This window comes from Dromiciops gliroides, chromosome 1 (assembly GCF_019393635.1).
Source record: "Dromiciops gliroides isolate mDroGli1 chromosome 1, mDroGli1.pri, whole genome shotgun sequence".
In the NCBI taxonomy this organism is placed as follows: domain Eukaryota; kingdom Metazoa; phylum Chordata; class Mammalia; order Microbiotheria; family Microbiotheriidae; genus Dromiciops; species Dromiciops gliroides.
This window is the reverse complement of record NC_057861.1, coordinates 268,144,547-268,166,480: the sequence shown is the minus strand read 5'-3', so window position 1 is coordinate 268,166,480 and position 21,934 is coordinate 268,144,547. Positions and strand designations below refer to the sequence as shown.

The following is a 21,934-nucleotide window of genomic DNA, read 5'->3' as shown; positions in this document are numbered from 1 at the left end:
ACACATTCCATTATTCGTTAACACTCCCAACAAGGACAGCTATGGTAGTGGCAGGCATGGCCAGTGCAGTACAATATAGTACAATGTAATACAATACAAAACACAATTATTCAACACTTGCTATGTGCAGGATATTTTGTTCAGTGCTAGAGATTCAAAGAAAAAAAAAAACCACAATAGGTCTTGCCCTCTTAAAGATCTTACATTTTCCTGGGGGCTACAGGGAATACCATATGTAAGCATTTAAGTATATAATTGAACATTTGTTTGAGGAAGGAAGCACTAAGAACTAAAGGCAGCAAGAAACACTTTCATTGGAGATAGCATAGGAGCTGAGCCTTGAAGGAAGCTCAGGGCTCTGAGAGATTAATTCGGGGTGGGGATACATTCTAGCTTGGGAAATAATCTTTGCACAAGTATGGAGGCTGGAGATGGAATGCCAATTTGATTGGATCATGATTGAATTTTTCTCTTGAATATCTCTTGCACTTACTGTTCAATATGAGTCATTGATTCATTCATTCAGCTCTTACTTATTAAGTCCCTATGCTGGGTCCCTGGGAGGAAATATGCATGAAGAAGCATAATTCCTGCCCTCAGGGTGCATAAAATATTTGACATTATTTCTGTGACATCACTCATGTGTATTAGCTCACATTTCTACGGTATTTTAAGGTTTACAGTGAGTGTACTTACCTCATAATAACCCTTTAACATAGGTAATGCACTATTATTATTCCTATTTTATTAATGAGGAAACTCAGAAAGATAAAGCAATGACACAGTGCCTGGCACATAAGTAAGCACTTCATAAATGCTTCATTTATCTATGTATTGATCACCACTATAGCCATTGGAGAATTGCTTCTGCTTACATTCATTTATAAAATGGGAATAATAATGGCACTTACTTCCTAGGATTGTTGTGAGATTCAAAAGATAATATTTTTAAAGTGCTTTTCAAACATGTCCCAAAAGTCTTTGGGTAGTTTTAAGCTTTAATAGCTGAGAACTGCCCTAAGACTTTTAGAACGACCTATAAATATCAACTGTTATTATAGCAAATTCTTATCTTGGACCCCAAAGAAATGACACAAGGTGTATATTTGACAAGTGATGCCAGTTTCACCTATTTTTAATATTTAATAATAGCACATTCATATCATTTACAAATCTTGGTGACCTTGAGCAAGTGGCAATCTCTAGACCGCAGTTTCTTCTTCTGTAAAATCAGAATTGGACAAGATGATCCCTTATAACACTCATACAGGACACATGATTAGAATTACAGGCCAACTGATGTTCATCATTTCCCTTAATTCTCACAGCAGCTTTGTGAGATGGGTTATTCTAATATTACTAACTATTATTTTCCCTACTTTATAGAGAAAGAAACTGAGGCTCAGATACGTTAAGTGACTTGTCCAAGGTTGCAATTCTAGCAAGTGGAAGAGAAGGGTCTTGAAACCAAGTCTTCTATTTCCAAATACAAGAGCCCTTTCTCTTGCACTATAGTGTTTCTCAAGGAAGACCATGGGAATCACCTTTTGCATCCTGAGACTTGTTACCTAGTTCATAAGAAATCTTCTTTTGGTCAGGCACATGTGATGATTTATGTGTCCAAAAGATAAAGGATTGTCAAGGGGAAAGAGATTTGACTCCCTCTTTTTGATCCCAGAGAGCAGAACTAGGAACAGTATTTGGAAGTTGCAAAGGGGTCAAATTTTGACTCTATATATGGAGGAAATTCCTAATAATTTGAGCTATACAGAATTAGTGGCTCCCACCAGAAGTGGAGGCACACACCTCTAATCCCTGTTATCAGGAAGGCTAAGACTAATGGATCTTCTGAGCTTGGGAGTTCCAAGCTGCAGTGGACTAAGCCAATTGAGTGTCCATATTAAATTTGGCATCAGTATGGTGAACCCTCAGGAACAGGGGGCTACCAGGTTGCTTAAGGAAGGACAAAATGGAACAGATCAAAGCTCCCCTGCTAGTTAGAGTTGGGAATGAGCACATGGGTAGCCCTTTTTACTTTCAGTCTGATCAAGATAAGGGAGACCCAGTCCTTTAAAAAAAAAAAAGACGTCTTCTGTTAAATCTTGTTAAAGGTCTTCCAGCAAAGACTAGATGGCCACTCATTGGGGGTACTATAGAGGAAATTGTTGTTCTGGTATATGGTGGACTAAATGTTCATCAAGGTCCTTCCCACCTCTGAGATTCTTTCATTCTGTAATTCATCTCATCTGTTGGGTTTCCAAATGTATTTGATATATAGGACCAGCTTCATTCAGAGATGGCAGAAGATCCATGCATTTTTATATAAATCCCAATGTCTTCTGTCTGCTCAAAATCTTCGCCTAGCCATCTGTTATTATATATGAAAACAGTATTAGATTCAAACACAGAATCAGAATTTCCAAGTTAGAAATAACCTTGGGGAGCAGCTAGGTAGTGCAGTGGATAAAGCACCGGCCCTGGATTCAGGAGTACCTGAGTTCAAATCTGGCCTCAGACACTTGACACTTACTAGCTGTGTGACCCTGGGCAAGTCACTTAACCCCCATTGCCCCACAAAAACCAAAAACAAACAAACAAACAAACAAAAAAGAAATGACCTCAAAGAACAATTATTCCAACCTGTATTTGAACAAGAATCCCCTGTACAATGTTCATCCAGCTTTTCTTGAAGACACTCCCTCCTCCCCCTGCCGCCCAGTGAAAAGAAACTTTCCAAGGCAGTCAGTTCTACTTTGGAGTAGGTCAGGTTGTTCTAAAGGTCTTTTCTTTCATTTTATGGCACTCAGTTTTGCTTCTCAGTCATGTCTGCCAACAAGAATATTGTCTCAGCCAATAAGTGGTTTGCCCCTTAACACATCTGTTCTCTTGTCTTCTCCTCTCTTCTCTTTTCCCCTCCTGTCTGATGCTCTGCTCTCCTCTTCTCTTCTCATCATGGTCCCATTAAGTCTTCTCCATGGTAAACATTCCCAGATCCTCCAGCCAGTCCTCTCATGACATGATCTCAAGGTCTCTTCTCGGTCTTCTTCAACTTATCAAAGCTTGTTCTAAAATATGGTGTCCAGAATTGATGAAATTCTCCAGAGATAGTCTGAACTGTCCATTCAGTAGTTCTGAACATAGTTGCTTTTTTAATGCAGTCTAATATTGCATTAATTATTAATTTTTAGCTTTTATCACACTGTTAACTCATTCTGAGCTTACACTCCACAAAAACCCCAATATATATTTTAAACAAATTGCCTATGTTATATTTGTGAAGTTGGTTTTTGGAACCCAAGTGTAACATTTTAATCCTTGATCTTATTAGATTTGGCTCAATGTTCTAAACTGTCAAGACATATCCAGATATAGATTTTGCCATCCAATGTATTACCTAACCTTCCTGGCTTTGACAAGTAGACCTAACCATAGAGGTCCTTTGGGCCAAGTGGTAGATAACAAACCCTCTCCATGAAGAAGGAATAAAAATAGTTCCCTGCACAATAGTTTCTTCCCTTAACTATAAAGCCAGGCAAACCTTCATCCTAACAATGATGAGTACTCTTGGTTCTTGAGGTGAAGGGTGGAGGACATGGAACATGGAGCCCAAAAGAGGATGTGGCTTTGCCTGAGAAAGCTTCATTGTCAGACATTGTTGGAGTGTAACAACTTTTCTCATTTGTTGGCAGAAGAAACTGGGGCTTAGCAGGTCCAAATATAATTATATAGACAGAGACAGGGCTAAATTTCATCTCTGCACACCAAAAGAATCTCATAGTATCCAAGACAATTAGAAGTAAAGTAACAACAGCAGCCAAATTTGTTGGTTTTACTCAATTGCATGCCAAGAAAGAGAAGGACATAAGCAAATATTTTTATATTTTGAAAAGAGTGTTTTATTTTATAACATCTTGAAGGGAGAAAAGCAAACGAACACAGCTAATGCCTTTATAAAAAAGAGAGAGGAAGAGAGAGAGAGAATGTTTTTCCTAGTTAACTACAAAGATTTCACTGAGATGGAAAAAAAAATCGAGCATTTATAAAAATGTTGATGTAGATATAATTAGATCCATTTTAGGACCAAAAGTTTTATGCAGAAACTGACAGAAGGATACACAATAATTATAGTTTGCTGACAAGCTGAATAGAGTTTCCTTTTTTTATCTTATGGTTTTAGGAAACCGAACTGTAAATAAATATGCAGTTTGACAGATTGTAATTGCGATCAGCAAGGCGTCTTTTCATTTAATCAGATGGTGTTATTAAAATGGGGTTACAATTAAACATTTTATAATGTGACGTAGAACTCCATTAAAATTCTCCAGCAAACAGTAATTTACATCTGATGCCTCTGCAGCCCGTTTCTATTTGCAGACATGTTATTGGCTGTGACCTTCTCCTGCTTGGGTCTCTGTTTCTGTTTTCTTCCTAGTTTGATAAATGATAGTGAACATCCACTTTCTTTGCCTCCTTGTACAATGTTAGATAATAGTTTTGCATGTTCTTCTTGAATTATGATGACCCTTATGCTTTGGGGTACTGGACCAAACAGAAGTTTTCAAATAAAAGGAACTGGTCTGAATGACTGACAATTCATTTTCTGCACTTATTTTTTTGGTCTTAGGATCGTAGATTTAGAGATGGAGGGCATCTTAGAGGTCATATAGATTAACAGGCTTATTTTATAGATGATAACAGTGAGGTACAAGGAAGGAAAGTGACTAGATGGCTGGATGGCACAGTGGATGGAGTGTCAGGCATGGTTTAAGGAAGACCTGAATTCAAGTCCAGCCTCAGACACTTAATAGCCGTGTGACCCTAGGTAATCCACTTAACCTCTGTTGGCCTTAATTTCCTCATCTGTAAAATGGGGATAGTAATAGGACCTATCTCTCAGGGTTGTTATAAGGCTCCAATGAGATAATAAGTGTAAAATACTTAACACAGTGCCTAGCACATTATATAAATGGTACCTATTATTACTCAAAGTCATCTAAGTAACAAATGATAAGAGCCATGATTTAAGCCCAGATTCTCTGATTTGAAATCTAATAAACTTTCCAGTTCACTATGCTCCTTTAATTGCCATAAACTTGAAATCCATAATCAACTATAGCTAAATTTCTTTCAGAAAAATTAATCAGAAGTTTGGCATGGTTTGATTATCTCTTTATGTCTTATATTTACTAGAAAAATGCATCTCTAAGCAAAGGCTAGAAAGAGGGTATCTTTCTATGAGATCATAAATTTAGAGCTGGAAAGGACCTTGGAGCCCATCCAGTCTAACATCTTGTTTTACCCCTCAGGTTTTGAAATTGACATCCAGAGAGGGTAAGTTACTTGCCCAAAGTCATAAGGCATGGAGGGTATTGAACTTGGAAGCAATTGAAAGGAAAATTACATCAAAATATTGATGAGGCTTGATTGACAAGCTACCTATTGTTTTCATCCAGTCTTCCACATGATTGTGGTGGTCTCTTTTAGGATGGTTTGTTCCCCTAATGAATATCCAGAGATATTAGGAAATGCTGCTGAAAAATCTGAATAGGTTGATTAGGTAATTGAAGATAATATATGACAGAATCCAACTATGACTCTGCAGTTTTGGTTGTAGGAAGAAATAATGCAAGCCTTTACCCAAATACCATCAATTTGCACACCGGGGCTGTTCCACACAGGGAAGCCAAGTATGAGGAGTGCTTGGATTAACTCATAAAGAGGAAAAAAACTCAGCAAGGTCTAAACCAATATCTCTTTGCTCACTCTAGACAGAAAACAAAAACAATTTTTAAATAACTTTTCAGATGATCGAAGCCTGCCCTCTGAAAAAAAATTATAGGAAATGCTATCCATTTCTAGAACTATGCAAAATTAATAAAACAAGTTTCACTTCAAGTGTTTTCCAAAGGAATAGAAATAAGACATGGAGGAAAACTGAGAAATCTTTCCTGTCTGGGTAAAACTAGGTAAAGTCTTTGAAGCATAATTAGAAGAGTGTAGGAGTATTTTTTAAAGCATATTTGTCATTGAAATGGTTTTTTGTATTCAAAAAATGAAAATAGTTCCAAATTCTTCTGTCTTGATTATCCTTGTTAAGTAGTAGGATGTAAGCTCCTCGAAGAGAAGGATTAAAATAAAGGAGTAAGAGTGGATGACCTCAGGGATTCTTTTCATTTTGAAATCCATAAGTTTGTGACCATCTCTAATTTTGGTCTATATATCTCCAATGCATAGCATATAGTAAATAATTAATAAATGTTTGTTGAATGTACAGTGAAAAAGCTTCTCCTTTTCTCATCTTTGCCTGCTCATTTCACTGTCAGTCTGTTATTGAACACCTACTATGCACCAGGCTCTGTGTTAAACACTGAGGATTCAAATACAATTTAAAAAACAATCCTTACCTTCAACAAGCTTACAATCTAATGGGAGAAGACAACACAAAAAGGAAACTGAAAAGCCATGGCAGGGGCAGAGAGAGGGAGGAGAAAAAAAAGAAGATGGAGGTAACTGGTATAAGGGACACAAAGTTCAAAGAAGTCCAAAAGCAGTGTAGATGATGGGAAATGGAGAGACAGTTCTGAACCATTTTATAAAAATAGAGGCCCTGGGATTCTTAGCCTTGCCCACTAGCCAGAGGGTCTAATCAGGGCATCAAGAACCTGATTAGACATGAGTGCCAGGCAGATTCAATCTTGCCGTATGAGATTTCACAATGACGAGTTTCCTGGGGAAGGAAGGCATGATGTCCAAAGAAGTCCAAAAGCAGTATAATTGGTGGGAAATTGGAAATGTCCATTATTATATCTAAGAGAAAGAAAAAATAGTGAAACTTCAATCTCTCTTTCTCCAAAGTACTTTAGAATCAGAAGAGGCCTTAGAGACCACCTAGTCTAATACTCTCCTTTTATAGCTTGGGAAAGTGAACTGCAAGAGATTGTAAGGAGTTTCCCATAATCACACAACTATTCATTGGCAAAGCAAGGACTAGACCTCTTAATTCCCCATTACATTTTTGTATCTGGTTTAGAAAAGAAAACGAACAGTAGCATAGTTTTAGCTATACATCTCCCTCATAAATTCACTAAGCAGAAATTAATCTTGGTGTAATTTGTAAAGTGGATAAATTAATTCTCTCACCTAGACCTTTGAAGTAAGGTAGTTCTCTATAGGTAAATTCAATATACAAAAATTAGCCCTAAAGAAAATTTTCATCATAGCTTAACTGATTGATTTTATTTTATATGTTTGTTAAAACATAGCTTTAACTTATGTGCTCTAATAGAAGAAGGGCTCTTTTACAGGGAGATTTTGGCTTTCACTAAGATTTGATGCAAGAGGGCATCTGGAAAGGTAACTTGAGTTGTTCCTCTGTGCTGAACTCAGAACTCTTCCTCTGCAACAATATTCAGCTTGCTCCATTTCATTTTTTTCTTCATCCATTAGGACAAGTTACTAATTTTGCAATACAAAATAGGACATGATAAGTAAATAGGACTTGATATATACAATTGTATTTTCTATGTCTTTTCATGAATCATCTGTTCCCTAAACCAAGACATATATGTGTATATATATATCCATCCATATATGTGTATATGTGTGTGCGCATGCATACATGTATATACACATGTGTGCGCGCATGTGTATACATATATACATATATAGACATACATACATGATAAAAACCTGTTTAGGAATTATTTACATACTTTTCTAGTTCTTTTGTACAGCAAGGGATATCAGAATCATACCTAGAAGACATAATATGATGTAAAGACAAGACTCATAAGGCAAGGGTTTTCATTGGGCTTCTACCTCTTAGAATATTTCTGACCTTATATTTACATAGCATTTAACATCTTGGACCTTTTTTTTTTTTTAGGTAATTGGGGTTAAGTGACTTGCCCAAGGTCACACAGCTAGTGTCAAGTGTCTGAGGCCGGATTTGAATTCAGGTCCTCCTGAATCCAGGGCCAATACTCCAGTGCTTTATCCACTGCACCACCTAGCTGCCCCATAGCACTTAACATCTTAAAAAATGTCTTCACACATCCATATAATTTTTTCATGTGATTCAATTCAATTCACAAACATTTATTGGGCTTCTACTATGTGAAGAGCATGGTATAAGACAGGATGTTAGGTATTGGAGGGCTATGAAAACAAAACCCAAAGTCCCTGCCCTCAAGGAGCCTAGATTCTGCTGGGGGGGGGGTATAACAGGTACATCGATAAGGAAATACACGATAATTTGAGGAAAGAGAATACTGACAATTGTGGGGATCTGGGAAGATTTTACTAAGGAGATCTTATCTCAGCTGGTCCTTGAAGACAGTGAAGGACTCCAAAGAAGAGGTCAGGAGGAAGTACATTCCAGACATGAGGGAATGCTCCTATAGCAGCTGGCATACCTGACTAAGGAGGCAACAGATGGTATGTCAAGTTCAGGCAACGGCCAATGGGTCACCTTGGCTAGATGGTAATAGTGTTTGAAAGGGAATCATGTAAAATAAGGTTGGAAAGGCAGGTTGGAATCAGGTCATGGAGGATTTTAAAACACCAAGTTGAGAAGTTTGCATTTATCCTATAAATTGTTATAGTAATTTAATTAAACCCTGAAACAGTACAAAAGCTCTTCAACGAAACTCCTAGTAATTTGGAAGTGGCTTATTAAGCAGTGATGGGGAATAAGTGACTAAAAAACACATACCAGTCAGTCAGTCAAAGCTATTTATGGTCAAATTACAACATACAATGGGATGGGCAGGTCATTTAGTTAGTCTATTATATCTGTATTGGGTGGGTACCATAGACACTGAAATGAAGCCTGAACTGAAGAGAAGAGTGGGATGGATCACAACTGGCAAATCCAATTCTTAGAGCAAACCTTTGACATATATTATTATCCCTGTTTTTTAGATGAGGACCCAGAGTCCCAAAGGATTTAAGTAGTAAGCTGTAGAGTCAGGTCTTTTTTTTTCTTTTTTTGTGGGGCAGTGAGGGTTAAATGACTTGCCCACAAGTGGGCACGCAGCTAGTAAGTGTCAAGTGTCTGAGGCCGTATTTGAACTCGGGTCCTTCTGAATCCAGGACCAGTGATTCATCCACTGTGCCACCTAGCTGTCCTATTTTTTCTCAATATTTAAGGGTTGGTGTGTTTTTTCCTGATAATAGTAATTTCTCTTATCCAGATACTCAATATCTTCTCTGTCAATTGAGAGGGTTAGACTAGATTACAGGTTATTGAAGGGGAGGGGTGTCTATAGATAGATTTCCAGAAATCTGGTTAGGGCCAGTATCTCCTGGGGTTACACTCTACCACCTGCAACATGAGTTAGGCTCTCTTTTCCCTAAAAAGCAACAAAGACAGTATTTGATTGTCCTGGAGACAGAACAAAGCTGAACTGAACCTCCCTGGATGCATCCTCCTAGTAGTATATGACCATGTTGCCTTGACTTCCTGGTTACCTAAGGACATAAAAAGACCCACCCATGCAGGGTTAGGGCCCCTTCAGACTTGGCAGACTTCCAATCAAATCACCACACCTGTTGACCAAAAAATTTTTTCCATATAAGGTAAGCTAAGTATTGTATCCTTGTTAAATAGTCTTTCTATTTTAAGACTAAGTAAACTTTTTTTTTTTTGCTAACTATCCAATGACCTCTGAATGCCTCATTTTCTTCTAACATTAATCTTGAACAGGTTGTCAGCCTGAGAGTCAGGCTAGTCTCTAATGGGGTCCATAAACTTGAATGGGAAAACATTACATCTTTATTTTTGTTTCCTTCTAACTGAAATTTAACATTCCTCTCACTTATTTAAAATATTATTCTGAGGAGTCCATAGGCTTTACCAGGTTTTCAAAGAGGTAGGTCAATGATACACACAAAAAAGTTAAGAACCTATGGACTGAGGTAGCTAGGTGGTGCAGTGGAGAAAGCACTGGCCCTGGATTCAGGAGGACCTGAGTTCGAATCCAGCCTCAGACATTTGACACTAGCTGTGTGACCCTGGGCAAGTCACTTAACCCTCATTGCCCTGCAAAAAATAAAAAGAGAGAGAGAGAAAGAAGAACCTATGGACTAGATGATCTCTAATTTTCTTTCCAGCCTTAACATTCAATAATCCTGTAATTATTTTGTAATCTACCTTACAGGTACAATATAAAAAAGATTCTTAGGACTATAAATATTGACAAACATTAGAAAATGGTCAGCAATGATCCTTTATTAAACTTTGAAAAATAACACAAGTACTACTGGGGGGTGATAGGAAATTTTCCTCTATATTTAAATAAGAATAGAGAGATGGAAAAGATATCAGCTATTGAACAGTATAAACAGAAGTTAACAAAAATAAAAGATCACTTCCCTAGTTGAAACTGCATAGACAATTTAGATAGGATGCAATTACACAGTTGGAATTTGGCCAGGACCCTTTGACTAACATGTCTCTTCTTGCAAGAAGGACATTTACCATGGGACCTTTAATGATGGCACATGATCAGGACCCTCAATTTAACATCCAATCTAAAACAATGGAGTCCAATACTCATTTGCAATGGAATTTATAAATTCCCTTAACACTCATGCTGGGACATTTGTTTAGTACTGGATTTCAACAAAGCCAATTCTTCAGAATTGTACACATCCCTTAGAGTCCCTGATCTCACCATGATTTGGCTTTACCTTTTCTTAATTTGTGCTTTTAATTATCTATCTCATCTGGTAAGGTGAGGCCTTTGATAAAACTTAAAGCTTCATTCAATAATAGATTTTAAAACTTGCCAATGGTGATGTTTTCTAGACTGGTTACCATCTTTCTCATGCTCCATGTTTTTGCCTCACTGTGAGCATTCACCCAGCCAGTTAGCTATGATAGCACAGGGAGATACAAAGTCATTCAAATGCTTTGTAATAACAAGGATGACAGAGCACTGGACTAGTTAAAATCATCCTAAGGGAGCTGATATAGAATTCATAGATGTTCACGATAGGATAGGGTTTCCAAACAATCAATTTAGGTATTTCCACATGACAAAAACATAGGGTGGCCAGAAACCAAAGTATCACTTTTCACACTGAAGTATGGGCAATAATTCACCATCTTATTTCAAAATGAATTAATTTTGTTAACCAAGTCCCCAACAAATAATAAAAAAGTAATATTCCAATTCTAATGATGCATCAGTGTTTTCATCTCAACCACTTTCCCCCAGAATAGAAAGGTTGAATATTCACAACTCCAAAACACCTAGAGAAAAGTCACAAATTCAAGAAATGCATACTTTTCCAGATATTGGCTGCATATCTCTGTATTTGGAAACATCCAGATTTGATGGGGTTTATGCCGTCATTTGAACAGAGGACTGCATTTTTTCCACTCTCCATCTTTACATTTCCATGTCATATTGGTAGAACCATAAATCTTGTTTCAATCCTGAACTTGGTGTCACCCAGCAAGTAAAAGCCATCAGGGACAATTTAAATGTATTGTCAGTAGATGGTTTTTCCTTTATCATTTGCAGAAACCACACACTCTGCTAAGCAGAAACAGAAATTTTAATCGTAAAGATAAAGGCCAAGTGGTTTTCTTAAAAGATTATAGTTATATACATCCTCCTCATTTTCTTTGAAAATAGTCCTTAGGAACAAGTGAATTTCTTTGCAATGCAAATAATCAGAATGGTAAGTTAATATACCTTACTTTTTCCAATTCATACTGAAATGAAAATATACCAACAACAGACCAATCATTCAGATTTAGTAAAAAAAAACTTGGATACATTTGAATGATCCACATAAATATTTCTGGCATCCATAGTCCACAAAACTCACCTGGCTTGTTTTAAGAGATTTCCTTTATAGCTATTGGATTAAAACCTTTGTTGTATTTTTACATTTTAAGTTGCATATACTACATATTGATATATACCTCTCTAATCACACTGAAAACTGCTTGATTACTTTCGACTTATGCTGTAGAATTTTGTCATTCTTACTAGAATTTCAAGACATTTTACTCTAAACCTATTCTTTCTTTCCTTTAGATTTATTTACTACCTTTAGAAGTAGAAAAGTCCAATTTCAATCATGTTTGAAATAACTCATTTTAGACAAGTACGTGCTGCTCTGCTTACAAAACATATATGAGTGGAATATGCAATTACCCCAACTCAGTTTCCTGCCACAGAAACATTTCAGCATTATAGCATTACAGAAATAGAATGACATGCATAATGAAAGATTTCAAGATTCACCCAAGGCATTTATTCTCTTCACCTTAATGTTCTCAGCAGTAGCAGAGTATCCATTAAAAGGTACTATGAATTATGGTTGCCTAGCAACTGGAAGGCGCTTGTAACAGCACCAAAGAATGAAATGGCTGGTTGATAAAATGAATTTTCTCTGAGCATTAGCCTGTTGAAACTGCCTTTTCTTGTGGAACATAAAGTGCATTTATTTGTCTCATGCATTTTTTATTAGAAAATTATTTGAGTTCCAGGGACTTGAATCGTTTTGCTACAGGAGATATTTGATTTTAATGTGTTGTACTAAAATAAGTAATAAAAGACATTTTCTTCAAAGTAAAGTCACCAAACAATCCTATGTGGATTTTTGAAGGAAGAAATAAAATATTCGATAAGCTGTGCCATTACTGGTTTCTAATTAAGAATGGCATTAGATAGGGCTGAAACTCAGACGCTAGGCCTAAAAGTTTAAGGATAAAATGGTGAATTCTTCCTCAACATGTGATAAATAGAAACATTCTGTTGTCAATGGAAAGCAAGCAAAAAATAAGAAATTTTTTCCCTCCTATAAAATTCCATGGAAAAATTCGTTTCATTTACCATCAGAGTCCCGATCTCTCTCTCTCCCTCTCTCTCTCTCCCTCTCTCTCTCTCTCTCTCTCTCTCTCTCTCTCTCTCTCTCTCTCTCTCTCTCTCTCTCTCTCTCTCTCTCCCTCTCCCTGCAAACATCTTCAATGTCAGCTTATAACCAAATTGAGGAAATATGTTCATTTCACTGTCATCCCTAGACTTTCCTTTAGCTGCAGCTGTTAAATTATGGTCTATATATTATTGACTTGCAGGTTTCTTTGCCCTAAGAACTACAGTCAGATGACATGAATATATGGTGTCAGCTGATGCTAAATGTACATATTTGAAATTGTTACATTTTATGAACATTTTTGCAATTTAAAGTAAATCAAATCTACTGCTTAGGTAGACAGAAACAGTAAACAAAAAATAATCTAAGAAAGCCCAGTGGAAAAAATGCCCCAAGCAAAAAAACTATTAAAAGGAAAATTCATATGCTTGGTTTTGCTTTTGATATTAGCTTGCTTCATGTTCTCTCCCCATCAGAGGAAATATAATTAGCTTGCTCTCCTGTATTGTCAAATGGGCAGATTTCTACAATATCACATGTAGCATATTTATTATACTCTGTGGGATATACAATCTTAAGTATTCATACTCTCAGGTATTGATAGTAATTGTACCATTTAAATGACAGGGATTATGTTTTAATAGCTATTTTGCGTAAGAGATTGCTTCCTGTCGCTTGGTACACGATTCATTTTTATGATAACATAATCTGCAATTGGATGAGTAGGTCTGATGGCCGAATACCCATTTCATTAGGTGAGCAGTGGAGACTTCTTTGTCCATAAATAACTATTCAATTCTAGGCAAGACAAGGGCAAGTTAGCCAGTGAGGGGGAAAGTAAAATGAGAGGGGTGTTACTAATCGCTTGTACTTAAAGGCAAAGCATTTCACATAAAATTATTATCTATATAGATAGTCCTAGGAATAAATTTACAAGTACTTCTTAGAATAATTGTCTTTGTCTCTGTGTTTCTTTACAAGCAAAGTAAATAAATAGATGAACAAATATCTATTGAATTAGATCAATGTAGAGACAGGGAGTTCTCAAGTCTTCAAGTCAAACCTCTATCTTTTTCCCCCCATACATAACCAACCATTTGTTTCTGACCTGAATTATCCAAATAGTAGCCTTAACACCATACTTCATTCAACCTGTTGGATAGCTCTGCTTTGACTCCCTTGTAATGCTTCTACACATTAATCTTCAGGTTATTCATATTTTGTGTCCAGTCCCAACATATTTGACTCACTTCTTATAATTTTGTCAAAGTGGACAAACAGAAACATAAACTGTGGTGTCTGTTCAAAAGCACTTCCCAAATCCTTAGCACTTTACCAAAAGATACAAGATTTCTGCCCCTGATTCCAAAGCTGAAATCCTAGCCCACTATTGACAATTGAGGACACACTTACTGCCATATTACTTCATACTGTCTTTGATGAAGTATGAGTGTCAGCAAGGTTTTGTTCTCCCAAGTACAGAAGAAGTAGCTTCAACACTTCACATTGATTGATAGGAAGTAATGGAGGTATATAATAAAAAAAAAAATTAAAACTAACATGCCACCTCAAAGAAGGAAATAGATACAGGAAATAGTGAGTCTACCTAGTTTTAAACCAAAATTGATCATTGTCACCACCATTTTTATGAGTCCAAACTCTTACCTTACTTGTCTCAAGGTCAATTCTACTGGAGCATGGTGTGGTATAACAAATGGTATATATAGAGTCAGAAGACTTGGGTTCAAATCCTGACTATGCTACTATCAGACAATCATCAACAAGTATTTATTAAGTATCTACTATGTGCCAAATTGTCTACTATGTACCAGGGATATAAATACAGTAAATTAAATCATTTGAGACTGTAGACAAGTCACTTAACTCCACAGTGCCTCAGTTCTCTCATCTGCAAAATGAGGGGGTCAGACAAGATGACCTCTAAAGTCCTTTCAGGTTCTGAGTTTATGATCTTTTTTCCTGCTCTAAAATTATCATCCCCTCTTGTGTGTTGTTTTTGTTTGGTTGGTTGGGTTTTGTTTTTTGGCCTGGTGCCTTGGCACTGGTCATAAATGCCTCACCATCAGAGACAGCCTCAATTTGCTTTCCAGGGAACAGAGAATTTCTGTACAATATTTTTGCTTTGAACTTGAATGCATTAGCAGTAACATTACTGGAGTTAATTAGAACCTATTGCGACTAAAATGTATAGTCATTCTGCCTAAGTAAAGATAAAAGAAAACAACCACTCAGAGGTGAGATCCATCCTCTTTAAAGGTGTATATTCATAATCAAACCTTAAAACATTGAAACGCTGCTAATCTTTTATAAAGGTGCAAATTGAAATTCCAGAGAGAGCTTGAATGATTTGTTTAACAATGAGTTTAATTCAGCAGAATCCCACTTGAACATAAAACTATTACACTCATAATAATCCTGTGTAGCTGTTGGGAGACCCAAATTAAAACTCTTGCTGATATTTGCTTAAATCTCATAAACTGTATAGAATTAGAAGATACAGGTGGTATGTATTTACTATGTTCTTTCTGTCTGAAAGCTTTTTTAGTGCCAAAGGATAGGCCGAAAAAATGTTATCATGTTTTGACTCATTTATTCCCAGGCATTCTCGTTTAAGACCCAATAATTAACTCCTCTTGCCATCTTGACAGAGCTGCATTAAGCTCAGGCAAAAATGTATGTGTGTTTCTTTTTAAACTGATCATCTTTAATAAAAGAATATGTCTTCTACTTTCTAGGATCAAAAGCTAGCCAGGTTAACAAACTTCTAAGCTCTTTGTTTGTATATGTTATGTGCAGTGGGGAGTGGAAGGGGGGTTAGGGAGGAGGCAAGAGGGATAATTCTTTGTAGGGAATATCTAGTGTAAGAGGGCAAATAGCTTTCAACAGTCATGAGAAATTGTATTCACAGTGCAACCACAATTGTTACAGACTCACAGACACAAGATGTGTTTAAAAAAATGACATCTATTTAAATAAAATCCCACTTCTACAGCCATCTATGAAAAAGTGGCAGAATCTAACATTTTAAAGTCTTGGAATGACTGCTGCCTCATGAATATTCCATCACTGACAGTTGCCAGGATCTTCAAATAAGCAACAACAGAAGGTCAAAAAGAAACAGAGAACATATTACTGAGTTTGGGGTAATTTTTGTTAGGTAAATTTCACAATATGATGGGTTATTGCACCCACAGCTGACATGCACTTTGAATGCATAGCTCAGACACACTTGTTTGGGTCACAAAGTCACTCCCCAACCCAGGTATTGTTTTCTTCATACATTAATTTTTTTCAATAGTGACTTAGAGCCACTACTTCTCAATGCAGAATTCTGTTGTTCATATATGAAAGGCTATCTTTTATGAGTTAAAGTGAAAGAATTAAAATAACGTGCAGCTTCCCAGAAGGAATCAGATACAGTAAATGATGTGTCTACTCTGTTTCAAACCACAATTGATCATATTTATGAATCCAAACTCTTACTTCACTTATTGTGACATCAAAATATTTGATAAAAAATATTGTGCCAAGAAAACTGAAATTGAATGACCAACAAGCAAAAACAACAAAATTTTAAAACCCTATAAATTGTTTAATATAACATTGTGTAAATGATAATGGTAATAATGGGGGTGGTACCTTTAGATAAAGCAATATAATTTCATGAGGTTTTTTTTTCCTATGAATAAAAAAACCCACAAAACTTTACAACCCAGAGATTAAAGCCTATGACATTTCAGACTTGGTGGTGATAATGATTCTCTAAAGTCATGATTCTAAGAGAGATAGAAATCCAGAAATGTAGAATACAATCCTAGAGAAACATCAGAAACAATCTAATGTCACAAATGGCACAAATTAGTGAAAACTATTTCTCCTAAACTCTAATTCCACACTTCCACTTCTTGGCTTGATTATGTTGCCTGAGTATTCCACTGGTATGTCAGTGAAATTCAGCATGTTAAAAACTAAACTTATACAGTAATTCCTTCCCTCCCCTCATGATTCCTCCCATTAATATCTTCTGCTTGACTTATTTCTGCTAATCACACTGCCATTCTCCCAACCTCCTGACATTGAAATTTTGCCACCATCTTTGACTCTTTCCTCTACCTCAGACATCCATTCAGTTGACAACCTATTTTCCATTCTCAGTGCCCCGACCTCTTACCCAGACTACTGTTTCCTAACTGAACTCTTCACTTCTATTCTGAAACCCCTCTAATCCACCTTATACACTGACTGCCAGAATCATGATCCTTAAACCCATTAGATCATGTCACTTTCCTGCTCAAAGACTGTTGATGTCTGTTTAAAGAAGATTTCTTGGGGCAGCTAGGTGGTGCAGTGAATAGAGCACTGGCCCTGGAGTCAGGAGGACCTGAGTTCAAATCCGGCCTCAGACACTTAACACTTACTAGCTGTGTGACCCTGGACAAGTCACTTAACCCCAATTGCCTCACCAAAAAAAAGAAGAAGATTTCTTACCAAATGAAATCTAGCTGCTGAGCTCTATAAGTATCTCAAAATACACAAATCCAAAAGAGAACTCATTTTTATTTTCCCCAAACCCACCATTCTTCCTAATTTCTTTATTTTTGTTGGGGGTACCACCATCCCTCCAATCACCCAGGTTCCCACTGCTGTGCCTAATAAATGTTTTCATTCATCTTCTTTGTGCACATATGGCCAGAGATATGTTCACTCTTCTTGTCTTTGTATGCAGAGTACTGGTACAGAGTAGGCATATAATAATTATTTAATCCGATGAGTTGAATTTCTTCAACTTGACATTCCATATCCTGTATACACTGCTCCCAATCTAACTTTCCAACCTCATTTCCCACTCTTCCTTCCAAGACATACCCTATGCTATAGCCAAATTGAATGACTTCTTCTTGCATTGTTTCAGCCATGTGCGACTATTTGTGACCCCATTTGGGATTTTCTTGGCAAAGATATTGAAGCTGTTTACCATTTCCTTCCCCGGCTTATTTTTATAGATGATGAACTGAGGCAAACATGGTTAAATGACTTGCCCAGGATCACACAGCTAAATAATTGTCTAAGGCCAGATTTGAACTCAAGAAGATGAGTCTTCCTGACCTCCAGCCCCACACTTTATCCATGGAGCCAAATTACTTGCCCTTGAATGGGCTTGCCAATGGATATACCAAATGTATCATTGATTCCCTAGCTCTACTTTAGATCCTTTTTTCCCAGAAATAGCCTTCCTCCTTTTCTACTTCAAAAATGTAACTCATCTTTTAAGTCTTAGCTTAAATTTTACCTCCATAAAGGTTTCCCTGAAACCCCCTCCAGATGTTATTGTTCTTTACTTAGATCTCCTAAACTTCACTTTGTCTTTAACTTTCTTGTGGCATTAATTATATTTAAGTTTTATATGATAATTTCTAAGGTTCTTGCCAGATAACAAGCTATTTGAGGGCAAAGGCTAAACCTCATTTATGTTTCTCCTACAGTATCTAATAGAATGCATTGTAGAGTGCTCAATAATTATTTATCAAATAACTGAATGAATAAGAATGTATTTCCTCTTCACAGGTAATGAAAAGTAAATAAGGGATTTGTTAAGCTAACATGATAAATACTATTTAGTCAAATGAAGTATTTGTATCACTTCACACCCATTCCAATGAAGTCATTGATGGCAAGAATAAATCAACATAGCACAAGAAGCTCAGAAGAAGAATACCTCTAACAACAACTCAATCTGACAATTCCTTGTATTTTCCACTTGATGGTCCTTATAGAAAAACCACAGCTGATCAATTCAATTAAAATTAGTTATGGGAATGGTTTTTCCTTTTTTTTCTATTTGTATTCCTATCCAATGTATTTCCTGAGATACAGTATGCATTTTTAAATGCTTTTTGATTGAGCGTGGTAACTGATGGGTTATGTGGTATGAAGGATTTTGAGGAATTGAAGATAATTCCAAGGGGAAGACTAAGCAATAGTGGTATATTTGAAAGAAATAGGGAACCTTGGAAGAAGGAATGACTTGGGAGGAAAGAGAATGAGGTCAGTTTTGGACATATTGAGTTTAATATGTCCCTGGGACATTTAGTTTAAAATTTCCAATAGGTGATTGATGAGCCATATTCATAAAATTGATGAGTTAAACTCATATAAGTTGAGAGTGTAAAGAGAAGAAAAGAGGGCCTTGGACAGAACCTTTGGGAATGCTTGTAGTTAGGGGGCATGATATGGAAGATGAGCCAGCAAAAGAGACAAAAAACAGTAAAACACATAAGAGGAGAACTAAAAGGAAAGGAAATCAGCTTTTATTAAGCTCCTTCTATATGCCAGGTACCATGCTAAGTACTTTACAAGTATCATCTCATTTGATCCTCATAACAACCTTGGGAGGTAGGGGCTGTTGTTATCCTTAAATTTTAGTTGAAGAAACTGAGGCAAACAGAGGTTAACTTGAGGTGACTTCCCTAGGGTCAGACAGCTATTATATTCTTGAGGCCAAATATGAACTCATTTTCGTGACTCTGTGTCCAGGGTTTTTATCCCCTGTTCCACCTAGCTGATTCAAGAGAGAACAAGACCACAAAAAATGAGGACATACAGAGTATTCAAAAGGAGTGGGTAACAAATGCTGCAGAGAGCCAATAAGGATGAGAACTGAGAAAAGATCATCCAACTTGGCAATTGAGTTGTTATTGGTAACTTTAAAGAGCATAGTTTCAGTTGAGTCATGAGGTTGGAATACAGATTAAGGAATGAATGAGAGTAGAAGAAATTATGACAGTCTATGAAGACAGATTTTTCTAAAAATTTGGCTGAAGCAGAGAAGAAAAAAAGATGATAGCTTGAGAGCATGCTAAAGATTTTTCAAGGACAAAGGAGACATGGGATGTTTAAAGATAATAGGTAACGAGCCAGCAGAGAGAGGTTGGAAATCCATGGGGTATGAAGATGATGGTTGTAACCATCTACTAAAGAAGGCAAGATAGAGTGGAATCAAATCTACATGTAAAGTGAATGACTTTGGAAAGAAATACTATCTCACTGTCAAAGACTAAGAAAAAAGGACCAAGAATAGAGAATGATGTCAAAGTGAGGTTAAGATAAAGTGAATGGAAAAAAGAGGATACTCATATCAAATGGCCTTAATTTTCTCAGCAAAAAGAGATGAGGTCCTGACCTAAGTAGGGTGTTAGGTATGGGATGGATGATCAGGGAAGAGAAGGATTGGAATCTCTTCTGTGGGGAGTGAGATAGGTACTATTTATTCCAATTATGTCTGTGTAATGTGAAATAGTTTATCATTTCAGTGAATCAAAGAACATAAAAATGGAAATCATCCAGCATCCTCACTTTAGAAATGAGGAAACTGAGTCTAGAGGTGGGGAAGGACTTGAATAGTAAGTGGCAAAGATTAAATTTGACTTTGTGTCAAATTTGACTTTGTGTACAAATGTATTCTTATATACCTCTGCCACTCTCATTCTATTCATTCTTGCATTCTGTCAAACCAGATGTTAGTATCATTGAGATTGCAAAATGTGCATTCTTAAAGTTCCTTATATTGACAAGTATCATATCCAGCTCTTTAAAGATGTATTTGGGGGTGGGGGGCGGCTAGGTGGCACAGTGGATAAAGCACCAGCCCTGGATTCAGGAGTACCTGAGTTCAAATTCGGCTCAGACACTTGACACTTACTAGCTGTGTGACCCTGGGCAAGTCACTTAACCCCCATTGCCCCGCAAAAAAAAAAAAATGATGTATGTGAAGACAAGGATAATATTATAAGATCAAGCATAGATTTGGAAGAGACCTTAGCAGTGATCTAGGCCAACTCCCTCATTTTACTAATGAAGACACGCATGCCAACAGAGAGCATAACTGACTTGTTATAGTCACAGGCAGATAGTTTGCTGTTGTTTAGTCATTTCAGTCTTATACAACTCTTTGTGACCACATTTAGGGTTTTTTTGGCAAAGATACAAGAGTGGTTTGCCATTTCCTTCTCCAGCTTATTTGACAGATGAGGAAACTGAGGCAAACAGGGTTAAGTGACTTGCCCAGGGTCACACAGCTAGTATCTATGGCTAGATTTGCACTGAGGAAGATGAGTCTTCCTAGCTCCAGGCCCAGCATTCTATCTACTACATCACCTAGTTTCCTATACAGGTAGTTAGTGGCAAATCTGGAATTTGAACCATAGCCTCCTACTCTAAACAGTGCTGAAGATTTGCCCTGAGCTCCAGATTCCTAGTAAAAGCCCTCCCTTTACAGGAGGTCTTTCCAGCTTTGTAACATCTGTCAAAACTTGTATTTTACCAACATAACCTTCAATTACTCAGGGTCAAATCCATGACATAATCAGGCATCAGATTAGAACTCCAGTGGTAGATAATAACAGTTCCAAGAACTCATTGAAATAGAACTATTAATCCAAATTTTTTAAAGTTCACTCTTGTTAAGAAAGAATGACCAATAAATAAGTTGATATCAGGCATTTTCTGGTCATGTGATAGTAATATTAATCATTATTAATATTATTAGTACATGTATATAGATTTTAAAGGCTTGCAAAACACTTCATATATATGTAATGTGTAATATATATATATATACACACATATGTGTATATATGCATATACATTTATATATATATAGATGTGTGTATGTGTATGTCTGTGTGTATATATATATATTTATATATAGTATAAAATCTCACTTGATCCTTAACAACAGCCCTGTAAGGTAGGAACTATTATATTCATTTTACAAATGAGGAATTTAAGGCTGAGTTAGATTAAGTAATTTGCCCAGAATCACATTTCTGGTAAGTATCCAACACAATTTGACCTCAGATTTTCTAGACTTCAAGTCCAGCACTCTTATCTATTATGCCACCCAGCTGCCTTCTCATTCCATATGATGTAATTAGTGTAAATATAGTAGAATCATCTACATTCCTTAAATTCATATCAACATCTAGCTGAGAGTGGTAGTCCTAAGACACTATAAGATTTT

General features: G+C 36.5%; 1 protein-coding gene across 1 annotated transcript in view; it reads left to right on the top strand.

Annotated features, from left to right (window-relative positions):
• TOX (thymocyte selection associated high mobility group box) overlaps positions 1-21,934 on the top strand; it is a 380,331-nt gene that overhangs the window by 233,003 nt on the left and 125,394 nt on the right. The gene's annotated exons all lie outside the window — the stretch shown is intronic.